The sequence below is a fragment of the Gopherus flavomarginatus genome, chromosome 2 (assembly GCF_025201925.1).
Source record: "Gopherus flavomarginatus isolate rGopFla2 chromosome 2, rGopFla2.mat.asm, whole genome shotgun sequence".
NCBI lineage: Eukaryota > Metazoa > Chordata > Testudines > Testudinidae > Gopherus > Gopherus flavomarginatus.
In genome coordinates, this window is record NC_066618.1 from 29,628,879 (window position 1) to 29,650,284 (window position 21,406).

At 38.3% G+C, this 21,406-nt stretch overlaps 1 protein-coding gene across 9 annotated transcripts in view; it reads left to right on the forward strand.

Annotated features, from left to right (window-relative positions):
• PARD3 (par-3 family cell polarity regulator) overlaps positions 1 to 21,406 on the forward strand; it is a 658,805-nt gene that overhangs the window by 549,033 nt on the left and 88,366 nt on the right. The window lies entirely within an intron of this gene.

The following is a 21,406-nucleotide window of genomic DNA, read 5'->3' on the forward strand; positions in this document are numbered from 1 at the left end:
ACATCCTTAATGGGGGGAGAGGGGAGGCATTATCACCATTATATAGGTAACTGAGCTACAGAGAGCCTATGATTATAACTCCTGACTCCCAACTTCATTCTCCTTTCTTCCGGTCATGCTGCCTTTGAGATGCTGTAAGAAGAGTAAGAGTCTTTCCATGGAGTAGGCAGGGTACTGAAGGGAAGGTGCTTTTTCCTGAGCAGGCTGGAGTGGGAGCAAGTTTGTAGGAGATACTATCAATCAAAGAAAGGTAAGAGCAGCATAGCAAAGAGCAACACAAAGATGAAAAAGGGAGAGAAGGGAGAAATTGTGATCCAAGAATACAACTTATACAATAAGTAAAAGCTGCCAGTGCTGCTTCACTCTGACACTACTTGTTCTAATTTGCACAAGAAAGACATGCTTTATTGCTTTCTGTAGAAAACAGCAATGCTGATTTTAGTACAAATCCATCAACACTGAGTGACCGGTTCAATATATGCAATATTCTGGTGTTTGTATTGGGGGAAAAAATGGGAAAACCAAAGACTTGATCCTAGAATGGCCCAAATTCAAACAGGTCTCTTGGAGTCTTTACACTAGGAACTTTGATCATTTCAATCACTCTGCTATTGGTTGACATCACCATCAATCACAGAGATGCATGCCCTCCTACAGGAAATATGTTCTTGGCACTTTCCTCTTCAAAATCCTTTTCAGCCAGATAGAATTCTAGATACTATGTGACTGAACATATTCTTGATGGAGTCATTGCATGCATCATGTACAATGTTACTAGGAAGAACCTTATTCTTCATTTTGACCAATGGAGTACACTGAAAAAATCTTTTCCAAACTGTAATAATCCCATGATTATGATCCCGTGATACTATGATGTTCAAATACTAAGAGTGATCGGCAATCTCAAAACCTAGACAGACAGCGCTGGTCCTTTAAAAAGGAACCTAACACTTCTTCTGTACCTCCTGCTTTTGAGGTGAAATTTGAAAGTGCTGAGAGACAGTAAACAGTATTGAAGCAGTAGGAGACTCCCTCTGGAGAATTTGCTCACCTTTTAAGCCTGAGTTCTGGCTGAACTCCAATAATACCCCATGGGGCAAAAGTCTCTTATCCCTCCTAGAATGCGATTTGATCTGTGTGGAGCTAACCTTTTGTGCTAATGTATGTAGACTGTAAGTAAGCTGTATCCATGGAACTTAGTGGAAGCTGAAACTGCAAATTCAGCTACCACTTTCTCTTTTTCTGGAGTGTTGCTCAGGGCTCACCCGTTCATTGAAATATCTCAGTATCTTGATAGACACCTCTCCTCCTCCCCATCCCCCCATTTAATCTTTAGAGCTGAAAATGTAGTATTAAGAAAAGTTATCTGCCCACTTCTTCAGAAAAAAATATTTAAAACAAATGCATATCTCAGCTGGGACTGACACTACATTTTAAAAAATGTAAATTAATGTATGGTTACCCTCTAGATAGTGTTCATCACAGCTTTATAGTTTTGTTTAGTTCCAGGAAGCACTCAGGTTTGGGCATGTGTGGAGTTCCTTACAGCTCTTGAGAGTGGCTCTTATTTCAAATTTACCTTGTAACAACCCACATGTTATTTAATGATATCATCAAACCTGTGGATTGTTCATATTTGAGCTAAGGGGGGAAAAACGTTTTATCTAATGTATTTTGTCCCAAATAGCTCTGTGTCATAACATATGTAAAGTATGACACACCAAATGCAGTCACGCAGCAGAAAAATATTAGAGTTGTTTTAAAGGTTTCAAAAGGTTAGACTCCTCTTTTTGTTACTCATGAAGATGAAATTGCTCAGTTTTCACAACACAAAAATAAGAGTGTCAGATGTTTCAAATGTAAAAACTGCATTATGTGGCTTCCCGTCATATCTGCAGTTTCCCTGTGGATGAAAATTTTAATCAGATGATTTTGTACTTCAAAGATTTTCATTTGATTTACAACTTGTAGGAGTGGAGCTGCAGTAAGTAATCAGGGAGAATGCCACGAGGAGGACAAAAGGAAGGTGAAACGTAGCGTTAATAATTTAGTTTCAATAACCTTAAAAGGTTTACTAGTCACTTTTAACCTTGTATCCAAAAAAAAGCCAGCTACTGCAGTGAATCATAAAAACAATTCTTTTAATTTGCAAGTCATTTATCTAAGTCCAGTTACAAAGGGCCTCGCTTTCTCGCATCTGGTGTCTGGGGAACAACATTCAGTAGACACAGTTGTAGGTTCATAAGCCATTTAAAGGCTTTCTCTGTGACCCTGGTATCATCCATTTTGCTTTGAATCCATATTTGGGGCACTGTATTATGATATGTTCGATGGCTAGGATAGTCTCACCACAGTCCATAGGTGCTGGAACTGGGGCTGGTGGGGGTGTGGCAGGACCCCGCTCCTCCCCGACTTGACGTGGTTTCCATTATATACAGTTTACAGTTTGATTCAGTGGATTTCTGCAGTTCCGCTATACAAATTGTTCCAGCACCCCTGCCACAGTCACACGAAGGGAGGTCTTTGATATTCCATTTGTGCATCAAGTAGTCATATCTTACATGGTTTGTTTGGATGCAATGCAGTGTGGTCCAAAGTCTGCGTGGCAGGTCAAACCAGGAGGGTGGCTTGTTGGGACAGTCATAATGTGCTTGTTTGGAATGGTAACAAGGTTCAGGCACTTTGCCCTTCCCTGGCCAGATCCAGAGACATGAGGTGATTGAATGTAGTCCATAGTGGTTTTCACAGTTTCAGGCGTTTTGGGGGTATGTTGTCCATAACGTGCCAGATGGGAAGTTCTGGGTAGTCTTTGGTGGTTTAAGTTCTTGTGCTCTGGCTATACTTTTGCAGGTAGCTGGAAGTTCATTGTTTGCTAATTCAGAAAGCCATGGTAGAGCTACTGCTTTTAAAGTTCCTGTGATACATTTGTTAAACAAAGAAGTTAAAAAGATTGCCACTGTTCAATTTGACTCTGAACTTTTGATGAGCTTCCTACATGCCTTCTCTGGTCAAAAAAGCCCTTTAGTTAGAAATCATTAAAAATGTAATAGGAATTTTTTTGTGTGTTTTTTTTTCCAAATGTATAAATAGTAGTAGTATAAATTGTTGCCAAAGCATTTAATAAAACATTGCATAGTTGGATCATCACATGCCTAATATGCACACCAGCATTGCTAACACGTATCTATTTTAGCATCTTTCATCTGAGGATGGCAAAGAACTTTTTAAACTTGTTAATTACACATCACAACACCCAGTTAGATAAATTGGCTTGTATCATTTTATAGGGTGATAAAATGAGCACAGAGGGCCAGATTTCCAAAGGTATTTAGGTGCCTAAACTATCCACTACATGCCTATCTGCATATTTAGGTTCCAAAATACCTTTGGAAATCTGTCCCAGAGAGATGAAGGGCCTGATTATCATAGGAAATGTGCATGCAGAGCTCCCACTGGACTTGCAAGTGCTTAGCCCCTGTGAAAATCGCAGTGACAGATCTAAAATCACGAGTGACCAAATGCAGAAGTGAACCCAGGAATCTTGGCTCCTAGGCCCAAGCTCTGTTTCGATTAATTTATTTTATGCAAAGTGTTTAACATTTTGAAAATAGACAAGATCAGGAAATTTATAAAAATAAAATAAAATTGGGCAATGTTTGTGTGGCAACATAACTATTCAACAAGGGAGCTCTATATTTTTGATTGTGAATATTGTGATTTACTTTAAATCCATCACCATAATTTTCTGTCATCATGGCCTAGGCAGTTCGTTCAGTGTTGGCTAATGAAGCTAAAAGTGCATAACCTGGAAATCCTAAATAAAGTGATAAAATGAATGAGATTTGGGACAGGAAACTAGAGCTTTGGATTCAGTTGCTAAGATCCAGTGTCATAATAATGATTTAATGCTTCAATTGTAAACACCTAAAGCACCTGGTATATCTATTATGCACCAACAGGCTTTATTTTTTTTGCATGTTTATGCTATGAACAGCAAAAGAAAAGATATTTTTCCAGTTGTAGACCACTCCTATACTACATTAAAGCTTTAAGGACCCAGTGTTTAGTAGTGCATGTGTATATTTCATATTCTGCTTTACAGGTTTATTTCAACTGTTTAAACCAGTGGTTCTCAAGCAGGGGCACATGTACTGTTGGGAGTATGCCAAGTTCTTCCAGCAGGTACTCAACTCATCCAGATCAGTGTTTCTCAACCTGGGGTTGTGGGATGGGTTTAAGGAGGTCACAAGTGCAAGGTTGCATTAGGGTGTGGCTAGCAGGGCAGTTCCCCAGGGCCCCACAGCACGGAGGGCCTTGCGAAGCTAAGTTACATGCTTCATCCCCGGATGGTGGGCTCAGGCTTCAGGCAAGGCTCATAAGTAAAAAACAGGTTCAAGTATCACACTGAAATGTAAGTACAATATTTATATTCCAATTGATTTATTTTATAATTATATGTAAAATGAGAAAGTAAGCAATTTTTCAGTGATTGTGTGATGTGACACTTTTGCGTTTTTATGTCTGATTTTGTAAGCAAGTAGTTTTTAAGTGAGGTGACTCCTGAAAGGGGTACAGTAGTCTGGAAAAGTTGAGAATCACTGTTTTAAATGGATCAAATGTATAATACTTGCAGAATTAGTTACCTCATTCAAAAATGCATCACATGCTCTCAAATTTATGTAGACGTTTTATTCATAGGCAACTTTTTTTAGTTTACACTAATAAGTTCCTGTTGCAGAGACTCTAAGTCCGCATTTACTTTCTGTACCCCAGATCAGAAGCGTAGCTATGGTGGTGGTGTTGATTATTTGTACTATGGAAGTGACCAAAGATTCCAGTCAGGATCAGGGGCCCATTGTTCTAATCACAATACAAACACACAGGAATACTCAGTCCTTGCCCTGAAAAGATTACAATCTAATTTAACTCAAGAAGCAGCAAGCGAGACAGTCAATGAAGAGGATGTGGATACTAATGATAATATAGAGTTCTATCGATTAGCTATTGCACAACCTGATAATTCCAAAGCATCTGCATTTTTTGTTATTGTTTATAAATGAATAAAATCAGCTATTCTCAGACTGCCTCACAATCTATCTATCAGTGGTTGGCTGATTATTTGGTGACACCAAACAGAAATGTGTCCTGAGGAGGGATTTGAAAAAAGATGAGAATAGTGGTTTCACAGCTTAATTCAGAAATGGTGAATTTGGCATTAAAAAGACATTACAGCTGAATAGCATACAAATGTAAGCCGTGAAGTTCTGAGGAGCCCCATCTTACTGATCTGCATTGGGTCTAATTGTTTTAGAACATCTGGAATAAAAGATTGTCCACTGAGATCCTTAAATGAAGGGCTATGAGATTTCATTGTGATGATGAATGTTTTTACATACTGTAGTTGCACTTTAGTATAGCCATTTTTATGAGATTCAGAAGTTTACTTGTTCTTATATTGTTTTGGGAGGGCTTGAGGAAGAGTCCTCCTGATTTTTGTGTTATGATTAAGGCTACGATTTAGTCATGGGTATTTCTAGTAAAAGTCATGGGCAGGTCATGCGCAGTAAACAAAAATTCACGGCCTTGTGACCTATAAATACCCCTGACTAAACCTTAGCTGGAGGGCCTGTGGGGGGGCGAGCTACTAGGGGGCGGGAGCTGCTGCTCTGGGGGAGGCCAGGGGGTTGCTGCTCTGCAGGGAGGCCTTGGCCAGCAGCACCAGCTGCTGGACGCCGCCAAGCAGCGGCTGCTCCAGCCACACCTGGGACTACTGCTCAGGTGGTCTGTGTCGCCAGGACCTCTGCTGGGAGCTGCCAAGCTGCAGCTGCTCCCGCCTCCCCCGGGACCACTGCTCACCTGAGTGGCTGGCTGCAGAGCTGCTCTTGCAGTGGCTGGTGTGGCTGTCCCCAGGGCCACCTGAGAAACTGCTTGGGAAGCCGTGGGATCAGCCACACTGATTGCTGCAGAAGTCACAGACATAGCAGACAGTCATGGAATCCATGACTTCCGCTGCCTCCATGACAGATACAGAGCCTTAGTTATATGAAAATGCAAGTTCCTGGATTCATCTAAAATCGCTATCTTTGAACAAACTTTGATTTTTACTCTTTTTACTAACTTATTTGAAACTGTACAGCCATTTTATGTAATTATAGTTCAGTCCATGGATTGTTCACAAATGAGTTACCTCTGCTGTTGCTTTGACTGTTGCTTATTCATGGTGTGCGATTGGTAATCAGAATCACGTAGTATAGTTTCAGTTTCTTGATTGAAGGAGTGAAATTTTTATAGATAAAAGAAGAGAAAAAATCAAAGATTTCAGGATGGCTATGCAGACACATCCAGTATGAAACTTTATCAAGCATGGATGTCCGCACAGGTTTGTTCACGATACATGAATAAACAGGATCACAGATACTCCCAAAGTTAATTTGTAGTTTTTAGTCCAAGGAAAGTTCTTTTACAGAACTTCCCCATAACTATCATTTTGTGTGTGGGAACACTCAAGTTCAGTATCTTATTTTTTATTGCCATTTTATAATTCTTCCTTCAATTTCATTATTCACTGCACTCTTTCTTTGCTGAATTAGTTTTCATGGATCTGAACTCCATGAGCCCAGGATTTGGGTTCAAATGGGCTTCCATAATTCTTATTTTATTTATTGAATTTGTTTATTGGTTTTTCTGTAACGCTCATGACTGTAGTGCTTGAGTACCTCCCGAGCACTTATGCATGTAGCATTTCAGCGCTCCTGTGAGATAGGAAAGTTTTATTTTACATGGCCCAAAGTCATATAGCTGAGGAAAGAACATAGGTCTCCTAATTCCTAGTCAGGTGCCTTAAGCATAAGACCATCCTTCCTCTCTAAACAAGTTTACACTTGTTTCCCAGTGATAAACTGACTGTCAGAGCATTTGAAAGGTCTATCATGGTTTGAAGCTATTAATTGAGATTCCAAAGTAAACCATGAGCTTTAATGTTCTCTCTCTGTTGGCAATGGCCTTCTGAATTGTTAGGTACCATGAAACCCTGAGGGACGCAACATTATTTGGTCTTACTCCAGATGAAATTGAAAACCCCAGGCATTTTGAGACCTGGAACAGTTGCCAGTGAACTGTGAACAATATTATTTTTTTGCTGTAACATCATTGACAAATGCTTACATTGTGACAGGGCCATGGCTCAAGGGGTGCAAGGGATGATATGGAATAAAACCCACGTGTGTGAGAGAGTTGTTCAATTACGCCTGGACACTCAGCTGAGTCATTTTCATGGGGAGCAAATAGGAAAAAAATTCTCCTTAAGCCTAGCATGCTGAAATGTTGGGCAAAGTTTTTTTTTTTTTTAATTTTTTTTTTTTAAGGAAAAGCTAGTTATACTGTCAATAGGGTATCTACATGAGTGAGGAAAATGTCATTGATTTAATTTCCACCTCTTCTGCTTGCCAAAAAAGGAGCTGATCTCTGATTTTCCAGTCACCTGATCTGACTTATTTGTCATAAACTATATTATAATAGTCTTGATGCTAAAGATATTTACAAAGGAGGGCATTCCTGTCACTTGCATTAAAGTTAGAGATAAGACAAATATAATTGCCAAGGCAAAAGTGTTTCTATGTCAGAATAATACCATTAGAGGGGAAGTGGAGGGGAGCAGGAGGGGAAAAAATATTTTGATCTTCAAAGTTTATTTTAGTTTGGTACATCTGTACAAATGCAAGTTACTTTTAAGTGTATTTGGCTGTAGTGTTAAATTCCCTGTCCACTGCCAAGGAAATCACTGTTATAGCTTTCATCTGTGAAGGAACTCAGAAGTGCCTTGTTTACATTGCTGCCATTTATAAAACATTTAAAGCAGCTATTCTGCTGAATAAACATTCAAGGGCCTGAAGGATAAGCATATCGCTTAAACTTCTTAAGACTAAACTTACCAAACCATTTCCTGCCACAGGGACCTAGCAGTAAAATTGCAAACTCTGTGCTCCAAGATGAGATAGGCAGAATTAGATTAAGCAGCTTACTGTTGACATGTCTATTGATCTGGGTTCAGTGCAGTTTCCTGTCTCTGCTAGCAGTCAGATTGCTGTATACAATAACATAGTGGCCTGGTTTATGTGAAATTGGGGACTCCAAGCATCAATTACTTCAGGAAGGCAGTGGCACTGGGAGATAAGGTTAAGCTGCTCACAGTGTTTAAGACTGCTGAAACCCAAGCAACATATTTGCTGTCTAAATGGCTGCTTATAAATTTGACTGTTCCATTTATATGTGAGGGTTTTTCTTCCAAAAGAGATCATCCTGTATTATTCTTCGCAGGTAGCAACGCAATGCAGATTATAAATACCCATTGTAGGTAGTCTTCCTCCTCTCTCCCTCCCCCCACTTTTGTTAAAACCACCTGAACTTCAATTGAACGTTTTATATAGAAATATATTTAACTTGGGGGACAAAGCATGGAATATTGTAGGAACTGCCTATGGTAATCAAGCCAACAAGGTTATCATTACAGATAGATATCTGGTCTCAAGAACTGCACAAAACAAAGATCCGATTTTTTTCCTTTGGTCCTGTGTTCAAATGATGCTGTTTAGGGGAATGAGTCACTTACTGTATAATAGTTCCAAGAGGAAAGGAAAGTGGTACCCTTGAAATTGTTTTCTTCATAATCAGTTCTTTTGTACCATGATACTCCCTTTTTATCTTTTCACAAAGAATGTTAACAAAGTCAGTTGAAAGAAAATGGCTTTTTTTCACATTTTAGAGGAGCCTGGGGAGATTGTTGCAGCAGCCTTGTGTTGAGCCAGAAACTTAACCCCACAGTATTTTTCAAAAGAAGTTCACACAGAAGAATTTTTCTCCAGGGGGGTGTATCTTTTAAACTACTTTGCAGGTGGCTATCTCAGTGCCATGCGACGCACATTGCAGCCAAGTTGCCATTGTCTTAAATTCAACCTTCATAAGGAAATTCCCTGTTCCCATAGAAGTATTGCAGAGTGGAGTCAGTTCTTCTGGCATTCCAATGAGAGATCTGTGCTGTGAAACTGATGAAAGGAGATATTTTAATAGTGACATTTGAGTTCGTTTATCATGACATTTTAGGGGCTTCACAGTACATATTTTTATCTTTGAACAATCTCGCAGCAGTCTATAGCTGTTAAAAGGGGTGGGGGGAACTCTCTTCACACAAAATACAACACTATTGAAGTCCAAAATGATGCAGCATTTGACTGAGAAACAGAACCAGGGTCTATTGGATTTGCTTTAAATTTGAAATTAAAGTACATTGTATTAATTTATTTTATTTTTACAGTTTATCTTGCCATAATTAGCATTAAAATTACACATCTAAACTGCTGCATACCTTGAGACTAACTGAATGTTAGCATACCATCATGCTGACTGAATGTGTTTAAAATATGTTTTAGCATTTTATTGGCATGGTTTTGAGTTTTATCTTTTAATGAGATGTTAATTGATTTTACTGCTGGTTATTATGTAAGGGGACTAGAATGCCAGTGGCAGATGGGTACCTAATAAACTCCATTATTAATAATAAATACAAGTACAGAAATTCAAAAACTATCTTAGAATATTATTGGAAGGCTTAACCCACGAAGTCCATTGTCAGATAAGATTTCTCATTCCATCCTTGTCCTATTCTACTGTCCAAGTACTGAGAACACTGTGTGTGATGTTTATAGAGAAGTAGCAGTTCCTTAGACTGCAGTACTTGGACATGACAGGATTGTGGCATTTAGTGCTTTAAATCACATCCTTTTAGTCTGTTAACTCCTTTAATAAGTGTTTCAAACTGCCACCTTCCGCTCTTCCGTTCTTTCCTGGCAGAGTATCCTTCAGGCTTGCCAATTCTTAGGGACTTTCCTGACACCTTTACTGTCCTTCCTTCAATGCGCAGTTAATAAGGGGACCAATCAGAATACAGGGATTAGCGTAGAGCAGAGTTAATCTTGTCTGTTCTGAAGTTAATTGTGTCTACTGTTATGAGGGAAATAAGCGCATAGTGCAGGAGGAATGTGTTCCAGATTACTTGTGAGGCTCAGCTAGTAATTTGATACACAATAATGTGTGCCCTGGAGTCACTTACAATAATTAGGAAATAGTTCTAATAATTTTAGTCTTAAAGATACATAAAAATGATAGTTTTTAAGCAGATAATCTTCCATTATGAAAAGGGCAATCTATGGCAAATGAATGTCACCTAGAAGCAGGCAGTATTTTTGGACTGATAAAATGTATTAAATATGGCATGATTAAATCATATGCATACGATTACAAATACAGACTCTCTCACATATGTATTCTTTAAGAAGGCACTAATAGGAAAGTGGCTTGGATCTAGTTAAAGCAATATTTGAAGCCACAAAATAGAAATCAGATTGCTATCAATACAACTTAAATTGTGATATAGTGAAACTGCTTTTAAGTGGTTTGGTTTTGTTTTGTTTGTTGAGGACAAATAAAAAGTAAATATAAATTAAAGGAATGTAAGCACTACTACATTGCTCAAAAATTGATTTTTATATGCTTAGCCATTTGCCAGTGCCAAATACACATTTAGCTCTGCTCTATTTTCCAACTATGTCTGTATGAAAACATGGCATAATCCTGTCACCCTGCCGTGTCACAACCAGCAACAACACGATTAAATACAGGGGTCAAATAATGTGTTAGCAAAGTAAGGGCCTGATCCTGCAAACACTCCCAAATGTGCGCTGATGACTATTTGTATAATATTAGGAAGCTGTTAGTATCCCCAAAGGCCATTCCACGCTCATCTCATATTTTCTTCAAACATAGCTATAACAATACCAGATCACACCATTTCCAGTTAAATACGTTCTCTGCATACCTGGAATGGTAATGATGTGATAAATGGCTTCCATATGTCCCAGGACTTGATGCACTTTTCCTTTTCATACATGAGGCGTCTCCATTGGTAGCATTTCTGGATAGTAAATACCCATTGATCAATTCAAGGCATTTAGACGTTTTTTCCAGTTTTATATTTTTTTTTCCTTATTCATTGCAAAGAGATGAAATTGCTTAAGCTCTTCCAGATGAGAAATTCACAAAAGGCATCATATCTCCCAACAGTAAAAGAAATGACCTCACTACACATTAAGTGTGGGGGAGGGGGAGGGCTGTTGTCTGGCTTGTTGGAAACAGTGTATGCCTTATTAAGGGCTACAGAACTGGGCTGGGAGAGGGAGGTGACTTTCTGCTGCAGCTGGAAGTGGAGGGGACTATACAGGTCCATGCCAGTGCAGGAAAAGCCCTCTTTTACCTGGACCAGACTGAACAGTGCCCACCCTCCCTCTCATGGAAATGGTGAAATATCACATTTTGTCAGGCTAGTTGCTCCTTTCTCAGGGGGGTGGGAAGGAACTTTTCCCCCACTGCCAGCTTGGCCAAGGTGAAGTGAGGTTTTTATTCACCCTCCCTACAGTGGGTTAGGGAGAACTTACTTTGGGCAAACATTAAACGGCAGTTAGGCTATGATGTTGTAACTCATTATGTAAATGTGGGGCAGATGTCCAGTGCAGGTACTCAGTACGGAAGGGATAGAGGGATCAGGTAAAATGGATAGGTAAAGGATTTAAAGGGAAGTATTCCTTAAAGGAGTGGAAATGGGGGTTTCAGGGCTTCTGTGACTGGTATGGCAGGGAGCCAGCCCCTCTTTATAGTCCCCCCTTAGCCCTCATTCAAGGGGTGGGGTGAGGTCCCAGCAGCAGATTGGCTGGGGACCAGGATGGGTAGGGGGGACTGCTCTCAGAAGCTCCTGGGTATGTAGTGAAGTGATTATGGAATTACCTACACTGTACACTTTTATCTGCCAGGTACTCCTAGACGTTTAAGAATAAAGTTGTGGCCTAATTAAACCCCATCCTGTGTTTCCTGTCCTTTTTCCAGCATAGCCGGACAATGTACTGCAAGGAAGTAAATACCACCCTGGTAAACTTCTGAATCTCATCAAATGGCTCATTCTAAAATGCAGCTACAGTTTATGTGGAGACTTCCCATGTGGAATGCAAAAACACTCCCATAGGTTGTTTACATTTCTGCCATATTGGTGATATTTGAGCATAGCTGACAAATGGAAATAAAAATTTAGTTTTTCCTCTTAAATATCCCTTTCATGTTTCTGTATAGAGTTTTTCTGTTTTACATGAGATACGAATAACTTCAGTACTTATTTTTGTAGTCTTGTGTACTACCATGAACATTCTCAAAATATTCTCTCGATATTTAACTCTGTATATTTGGTTATTTTCCCGTTCAATAGTGAATTATTTTGCCAAGGAAGGTTTTAACTATGTTAGGAATATAATAGCATATCTGGAAGAACACCAAAAAGTTCTTCCATTGGTACTAGGTTTGCACATGAAACTCTTGATAATTTAGACATTGATAAATTCATTTCATTGTCAATGAAGAATTGGTTACATGGTCACAGATGGAATTTGTACTCCCAGTATTTATAGCCACGGTTTTACTGCACAATTGCCACAGAACAGTAGCATTAAAAAACACCGTAACATATTCCAGCTGCTGTCCTTTGTTTCCACAGTTCCTCTCCTTTACACAATGTGACCTTTCACATCATTTCTTTGTAACATCATAAAGTGGAGAGGAAGAAAAAAAGGGGGTTGTATTTACCAATTAACTGACCAATATTTTATTTTAAAGTCATTGTTTTTTAAATCCCACTTTGTAAAAGGCACAATTCCTTTATCTTAAATTTTCTAAGACAGCTGAGTGCATCACAAGTCCCATTTAAAACTGCAGTTTCAGATTTTGGTTGCCATTTTGCTGAACCACTGGTTAAAGAGTCTCATTAAATCTCTATAATTTTATCTCTATTGTTTGCAGGTAATCTTAATATATGTATCATCCTTATTGTGCTTTATTTCCTTTTAAATACACTTGGTTTAGCACTTTCACTTTAGAGCGTGACTCATTTATTACTTGCTTATTATAGTATAAACAGTGAAGGTCAAAAAGCATGATCTAACCAGGAAAAACATGAAAATCTTGTGTATGTGTATATGTATTATTTGATTAATACGGTTCTATTTACAAATAAATGAGTGCCTGAGCATGCACAAAGTCATCAGTGAAGAGCAGAAGTCATTAGTCTTAACAAAGGAAAAGAAAAGCAATCTTTGCAGATCTGGCATGGCATGTAACTTTATGGTAGGTCAGAGAACATTAGATCTAGTGAGAATGATTCTAGTGAACTGTTTACATTCATTTCTCTTACAGTACGTTAACAAACTATATTGTCCTTTTCAAAGTACCAGTAATACTTTTTGTTTTTAGAAGCTGAGAAGTTTCATTCAGAGAAAATGAAGCAGGCTTTTATTTTAAGTAAAATTTCTGGTTCCCCACATCTTTATAAGAAAGATCTACTATTGTAAAATACGTACAAAAGTCTATGTGCTACATATGCAGGGCCAGCGCTTCCTTTAGGCGACCCAAGGCGGTCGCCTAGGGCGCCAGGATTTGGGGGGGCGGCATTTTGTGCGGTCCCCATGGGGCGCGCAGGAGCTTCCGGTTCTGCTCCCATTGCACTGCCGAAGAAGGACCTTCTGCCGACGTGCCGCGGAAAACAGCAGCAGGCAATTAAGCAGCTCAATGACTGCCACTGTCGCCTGCGGCATTTCGGCGGAGGGTCCTTCTTCGGCAGCGCAATGGGAGCGGAACTAGAAGCTCCCGCGTGCCCCGTGGGGAGCGCACAAAATGCCACCCCCCGAATTCTGCCTAGGGCACCAGAAACTCTGGTGCCGCTCCTGTACATATGCCATTGATTTTAAAGTAAGGACTTATCAATAAAACAAATGAGCTCTACTTTTTAACTGATACAGACACAGCCTTATATTTTTAATTTGTTTTTGTTACTTTGGTGGGCTAATGTTTGAAATTTAGATAAGTACAAGTCTTTTAAATATAACAAGTTGTTATGCCTAGGTTTTGGCTCAAAAGATGAACAAATGCATTTATTTCTTTATTTTCCTTTTTAATTTTAGGATAATGACAAATAAAAGGAAGTATTTCACATCTTTATGCAAAGCTGAATTTGAACTTAACCAATTCTTGGATGGGAAGAGTTATGTTTTAAATATTATTGAAGTATTATCCATGATTATGCACTATGCTATGCCCTGTAACACACCATCAGATATTGGGTAGACAGTTGTTCCCAATGTGTCAGGTTTCTCCATGCACAATTGGAAAGGCTATTAGCCAGTTACTGCAGGGCACTGTTTTCACTTTTTCCTCTGTCTTGGCTTGTTTATGTTAAATTAGACTGCAGGAGGTCTGTTACATCTCTCTGGCAAGTGCAAGGCATGCTGTTGCAAATGCTAGCTATGATATTTATTGTATCTTAGGCACAAATGTTTACATAGTTAAAATAAAAATAAACCCTGACAGGCAGAATCTTTACTAATCCAAAATTCTTCCTACTCTTATAACTGTAGAACATAATATCTCAGTAATGTGATCGTAGTGACACACTAACATGATCGTAAGTTCAAATACTGCAGTAGCTGAGGAACCTGGACATATTCCAATTGCTGGCATGACATTTGAAGTATTTGCTCGACTGCTGGATGTAAAATATTAATCTGAAACACCTTCTGGTTTTGCTAATATCTGTTCAAATGGAAGCTAACAATCCTATGGCAGTGTTCCAAAAGGGTAGGATAATAGGTAGAGTCTAGACAATATGTTACTCAGGTACTAAGATTCAATGTATTAGTAATAATCGTGTCTCTCTAGAGTAATATATCTACATGCTACATGTATGTATTTAAATATTATAGTTGTTCTCCATGGTGCATACAGTGCCAGGCACACTGTTGGTACTCAGCAAATGACCAGCAATAATAAGTGATGAGGAGATTTAAGATTACATTATAATTCTGTACTAGTATAAAAATAAATGAAATCCATGAGATTTAGAAACCCATGAGACATATATAATTGGCCATAGTCACAAATGCAAACTGTTCACAGATGTGTACAAACTGAATCACTGAGTTGTAATTTTTTTGTTTTGTTTTTTTCCCAGGACTTAAGGTTAAAGCATTTTTAAAAAAAAATTACAGTTCTGTTCGTTTGTTTTGTTTGCACTGTACAGATTTGTAGATGGACTACAGATAAGCCAAATGCGACAAATGAAATTACTACCATGAAACGAGAGTTGAACTAATCAAACTGCTCTCTGGTATTTTAGGTCTGTGTTCTCCTTGACATATCTAATGGTTTGGTCTGGAAAGAAATCCCCCACATTGTCTGTCCTTGCAAGAGGGGACTAAAAAGGGGTGTGGAACCAGTAGCCTGGGTGAAATTCACTCATGTGTAGAGGGCTGGCAGCTGCTGTAATACACATGTGAGTTTCCATGTGTAATTCGCATGTGAGTTCTCAAAATAAGAATTTATTGAGACTTTGTGGTGGCCAAGGCGTGCATTCGGTACGTTCGTGTGAGGAGCTAAAACCAGATGTGACCTGTTGAATGTGTGGAGCTTGATGATGCATGGGATAAACTGGACAAACAAATCTCCGGATAACACCACATAGCATCTGCCCTTAAAGCATAGCCCTCAAGCCAAGCTGCAGTGCTGGCAGTACCTGTGTTGCCATTGGCTCCCGCACAATGGCGAAACACATGTGCTCCTTCAGCTGTGTGTGGAAGCCATGGGAGCCTGCTGCATAGAGTAACTTCTTCCTAGCTCCTCTCTTTCTGTGTCAGATCATACTCCAAATTCTCATGGAGTTTCACTTGCCTGTTCTTGGCACAGAGTAGTCAACAGCTGCTGTGTAGTAGTGGTTGAAATGTACTCTGAGCAACATTTTTCTTCCCTGCAGCCCCCTATAACTTTTGATTCATGTGATTTTGCTTCCTTTAACACTGTGCAGAGAAGAGTAACGGGAGCTTTACGGATGAGGAATTTGCTTTGGTGCATTGGAACGTTTTCCCCTTGTTATAATAGGTTTCAGGAGTCTCGTGGATTTATTGTTAAACCCAAAAACCAGTTGGTTATCTGGTATTTTGGAATATTTATTGTATTTCGAGAAATAAATAAAACATTATAAATATAAGCAAAAAAACAACAACAAAATGGTACCAATACTAATATTTGAATCTGAAACTGGTATTATAAGACTGGCCAGGCAAGTGTTGCAGAACTCACTTAGTTCCCAACTCCAGGTACCAATGACTTCAGTAACAAATATTCTCAGATCTGAAATACAAACTGTATGTAAATCAGGTTTGTTTCCATTGTAAGTAAATAGCACAGTTAATTGATTTCACTAGGCCCTTAGGCTGCTGTTGACAAAGCATGCTTAGGATGCAAAGGTACATGGTGAGTGGTTGTTGGGGTATTTTTCTTTTTTTTTTCTTCTCTTGAACTGCTTGTCCCTAGATTCAAGTTACTCTTAACATTTGCTGTAATGATGCAGGTACAGTAGTTCTGCTCAATTATCGCTTGCTGTCTCAAACAATCTTTCCCTTGAGTCTTTGAAAGTTTTACTGCAGCTCTAATACAATTATGAAAATTAATGGTCTTGCACTGTTGTTGAATTTACAAGAATCAGTGAGAAAAATGTATATTCTCCATATTCTTCCATTTCAACCATGTTAAAAAATATATAGTGTGGAAGATTGAGAATTTGAAAGGCCAAAAGTCTTGATGTTCTTGGCAAGTCACATGCCCTGGAAGCAGCAAGCTATTACAAATCTGAATTAAATAAGAACAAAATATATTTCTCTAATGCACAGGCTCTGAATTAATTTTACATAAAAGCCAGAAAACTCAGGCCTTGGTACAGTAAAGAAAGACCTACGTGTGTGTTTATTTTTGTGCTCTGTGAGCAGGTCCACTGAAGTCAGTGGGACTGTTGGCAATGCATGAAATGAAGAACCATTATTTCAGAGGGATTTCAGAAAGATAAACACATACATAAGTCATTGCAGGATCAGGGATGCTGACAACCCAGGCTTTATTTGTGCAGTTGCTGGGATGGGAAAGAAATACACCACGGGCAAAAACCAGGAAATGCACACTTTAGTTCCTATCGCCTTGACATGATATGATTTTGATGGATTATCTTCAAGGGGAGTATACTGGAAACAAGTATATAGTACCTAAGCAGATGAAAAAGTACTTTTGGCTTAGACAAAACAGAACTTGCCAGAGTGTTTCCATTTTAAAGCCTAGCTCAGGGAACCTCAGTTGTGGGACACCAACAGCCTTACCAACAATTTACCTGCCAAGCATGCACCTACTTTGCATGCGAGTTTACATAGTGTTTAATTCACAAACTAAATCCACACAACTGTTTCAACCATTATCTTTATAGCTGAATACCACTTATGCTATGAGTTCCCCAGCAATAAAAACTTATACCTGATTAGCTGTATCTTCACACAGCAGTTGCAAGGGGAAAGGGTGACCATGGGCTGCATTTAAGACTAGATTCTGCTGTTTTTATTTATGTATATAGTTCCACTGAATTCCCTTAGACACGAAGGCATCCCAGACAAAAACTATTGAGTAATAAACCGCAAAAATGTAATGAAGTGGAGACAAATTGTCTTCCATGTTATTTTTTTTTTAAATCATCGTGGCAGATTGTAGGAAATGTTACTGCTTATTTTAGCAAAATACACCTACAGCTATTTCCTGGAGACCACTTTTGCAGTTCACAATTTTTTAATTTATTTGCTTAGAAAGCTCAACTCTAGCATAGCATCTGTTCTGGTGTTTCTAATAAGTTCCTGGTTTGACATCTGGATTATTGAGGCATGGGAAGTAATAGAAAACATTCTGAAAGTCAATTTCTGTAATCAGTCCATACTCAGAAAACACTTTTGCATATAATGGCAACTTTGAATTTGAATCCATTGCCGGATTTAATTTATAATTGAATTCAGGGTTCTCCTGCTTTACTAGTTTGCTCAAACTACTCATAGATAGTTGTAGCCCAAATTTGACTAACTCAGACTACTCATCACTAATTATACCCCAAAATTACCCTAAATCATTAAAGTCCTGACAGTGAAACTCCCCTTGGTTTGTAATTTACTACTTTTACAGTAGAACCTCAGAGTTATGAATACCTCAGGAATGGAGGTGGTTCGTAACTCTGAAATGTTTGTAACTCTGAACAAAACGTTATGGTTGTTCTTTCAAAAATTTACAACTGAACATTGATTTAATACAGCTTTGAAACTTTACTATGCAGAAGAAAAATGCTGCTTTCCCTGTATTTTTTTAGTAGTTTATGTTTAACACAGTACTGTATTGTATTTGCTTTTGGGAGAAGGATGGGGGGCGTGTCTCTGCTGCTGCCTGATTGTGTACTTCCAGTTCCAAATGAGGTATGTGGTTGTGGTTGATTGATCAATTCGTAACTCTGGTGTTGGTAACTTTGAGGTTCTACTGTAAATGGAAAACAATCTACAACTTTATTACAACGAAATCAAACAAAATAATCTAAAAGGATAATTTAGGGCAAGTAGTTTTGGAGTTTTGAAGTGGTGCAAAGAAGTAAATGTGGAGGATTAAATAAAAGCCATATGGGCTCTCAAAAAGGAGACAGTGAAAGCAATATCAATTTGGAGGACTGGTGGTTGGGTGCTGTCAAGGTTCTTTCCCCACTCTGAACTTTAGGGTACAAATGTGGGGACCTTCATGAACACTTCTAAGCTTAATTACTAGCTTAGAGCTGGTACCACTGCCACCATCCAGAATTTCAGTGTCTGGATCACTCCCTGTCCCCCCAAAACCTTCCCCTCCCTGGGTACCCTTGAGAGACTCCTTCACTAATTCCCTGGTGAGTCCAGATCCAATCCCCTTGGATCTAAAAACAAGGAAAAATCAATCAAGTATTAAGAAAAAAGGCTTTTAATTAAAGAAAAGAAAGGTAAAAGAAAACCCTCTGGGAGAGATTAGCATACCACTACTTTCATAGACAACAGATTTTAAACAGAGAGGATGTTCCCCTGGGCACAATTTTAGTTACACATAAAAAAATAATACCCAAATACCCAATTTGATTCTACATCTATTTGCATAAGACATGTTACAAAGAAATAAACAAAAACCTATTTATTCCTTTCTAAAACTTACTACTCTGATAAGAGGCTGGTTCCCTGATCTTTTCCACTCCGGCTGAAACTGTAAATCTAAAACAAAGGAAAAACTTCCCTCCTTCCTTTTCAAACATCTTGTTCCCCAATTGGTTCCTCTGGTCAGGTGTTAGTTAGGCTAAGTGAACTTTTTAACCCTTTACAGGTAAAAGAGACATTAACCCTTAACCATCTGTTTATGACAGGTGCATTATGAAAACAGCAAAATAAAGGTAAAGCTAGTGGCATAATAGATAGTCCTAAATATTACTCTGCTTGAGATAATAATTAGAACTGGACAAATATTTTTCAAGGCACCAACACTATTCACAAGTCAAATGAAATTTGGCAAATACTTTTGGATGAAGAAAATATTTTTTTTTCCCTGAAAAAGTCAAGACAGTTCATTTTGACCATTTCATAATGAAACATTTCGACTTTTCATTTTGAAACAGTTTAATTTAAAATTTAACTGTATTTATTTAAAAAGTTGAAAAACACCCGAAAGCTAAACAAATGAACAAAAATTGTTACTTTTTATTTTTTTTAAATTTCACATGTTTTTTAGAGCGGAAATAAATTGTTTGGTTTATGTATTTGTTTTTCATTTCATGAAGAGGAAAATATCAGTTTAGTTCAAAATGAGCCTTCACTCACAGCTTCGCTCCCCGGTTCAGCCTCCAAATCAAAATCTCTGTTATTTGGTCAGTCCTAATCATAATACATTTTGCCAAGAGGATAAAATTCTAAACTAAAGAGAGGGACCTAGGCACTAAAGATATTTGACACAATTTATTTGAGTATACTTATTTTCATGTATGGAATAATCCTACAAAAATCTGTCAAGGAAACAATGGCCATGATTCTGAAAACACTGAAATATATATTTAATTTACATCTGTGAGTAGTCCTGTTGATATGAATGGAATTACTCATCAGAACTGAGAACTCCTTTCATACTCATTGACATCAAGCCTGCAAACATGCACATGCTCAATTTTTTTCAGGATTGGGGCTAATGAATGTAAAAAATTAAGCAGGGCCAATCAGTTGCGGGATGATGGACTTAATTTTTCTACCACAGACATCTTCCAACTTGATATGGCATATGTTTCTGTGTAGAAAAGGACTAGCAAGTTGTGTTTTGCATCTGTGTATGTGATGAGCATATTTTTATTAAAGAAATTACTAAATGGAGAAAAATATATGTACTTTTCAATAAGTGCTGTTCTGTATTTATGCAAATATTATAAGTGATCTTGTAAGTACAGTATGCAGTCAGAGGAACATGATGTTTCACACAGATTATAGTTTTATTTAGGAAAAAAGAAATGAATTTATAATCTTTTACTTTGTTTTTTTTCAATTTTTGCTTCAAATTGTATGCAAATGATTGTAAATAAGCAGGCCTCACTACCAAGGTGCTTAGAAGTATAAAAATGCATAGAATTAAGATACTCAGAGGGCAGTGTGCATTAATTAAGGTAATGTAAAGAAATGTTGGGATTCAAATTAGGTACTTGAGTTGAAAGAATTATTGACTCAATTCATAAAGTGTTTTTGTATATTTCATGGAGGGTTTATTTCTTCAGTAGTGTTTCCATTATTCACTGAAGACCCTTTCAGTCTGACCTTATCCCAGTTAAATTTAAAAGAGAATCTACCTAGTAACTAAAAAGCTAGCACTGAAATTGTGGACATATACTGAATGTGCAGAATGAGGTTTACCTGTTTATTACACATGCTCTCCATAATCTGTACTGACGTCCAGAACATTTCCAAATGCAGTTCATATTGTTGGTTTTACTCTATAAACTCCTGTGTGGCTTAGCTCCTGGCTTCCTTAGCAAACTGTGTTTATGTCCCAACCAGGCAGTTGAGATCAACTGAAATACTAACATCATCCAGTGTGGAAGCTAGAGACAGCATTCTCACTGAGCAGTGCTCTGTGGTCACTGTTCCTGTTGGCTGAAACAGTGACAACTGCCCTCCGGTACTCCTTCTGTAGGTTCTTAGCCTCTGGACCCACAGATGTCCAGGTCTCCTAAATCCACCACCACTGTCTACTTGTGTTTGTCTTTTCATGGCTAGGATAGCAAGTCACACCTCTTGCCCTATCTCCACATATTAGAGTTGATGTGAGGCACAGAAATCCTGCCCAACCACATAGGTCCAATTGTGATTGATGGTGTGGAGAGTCAGGCATAGGCCCAACTACCCATTGGTGAATTCCACCCAAGTAGAGG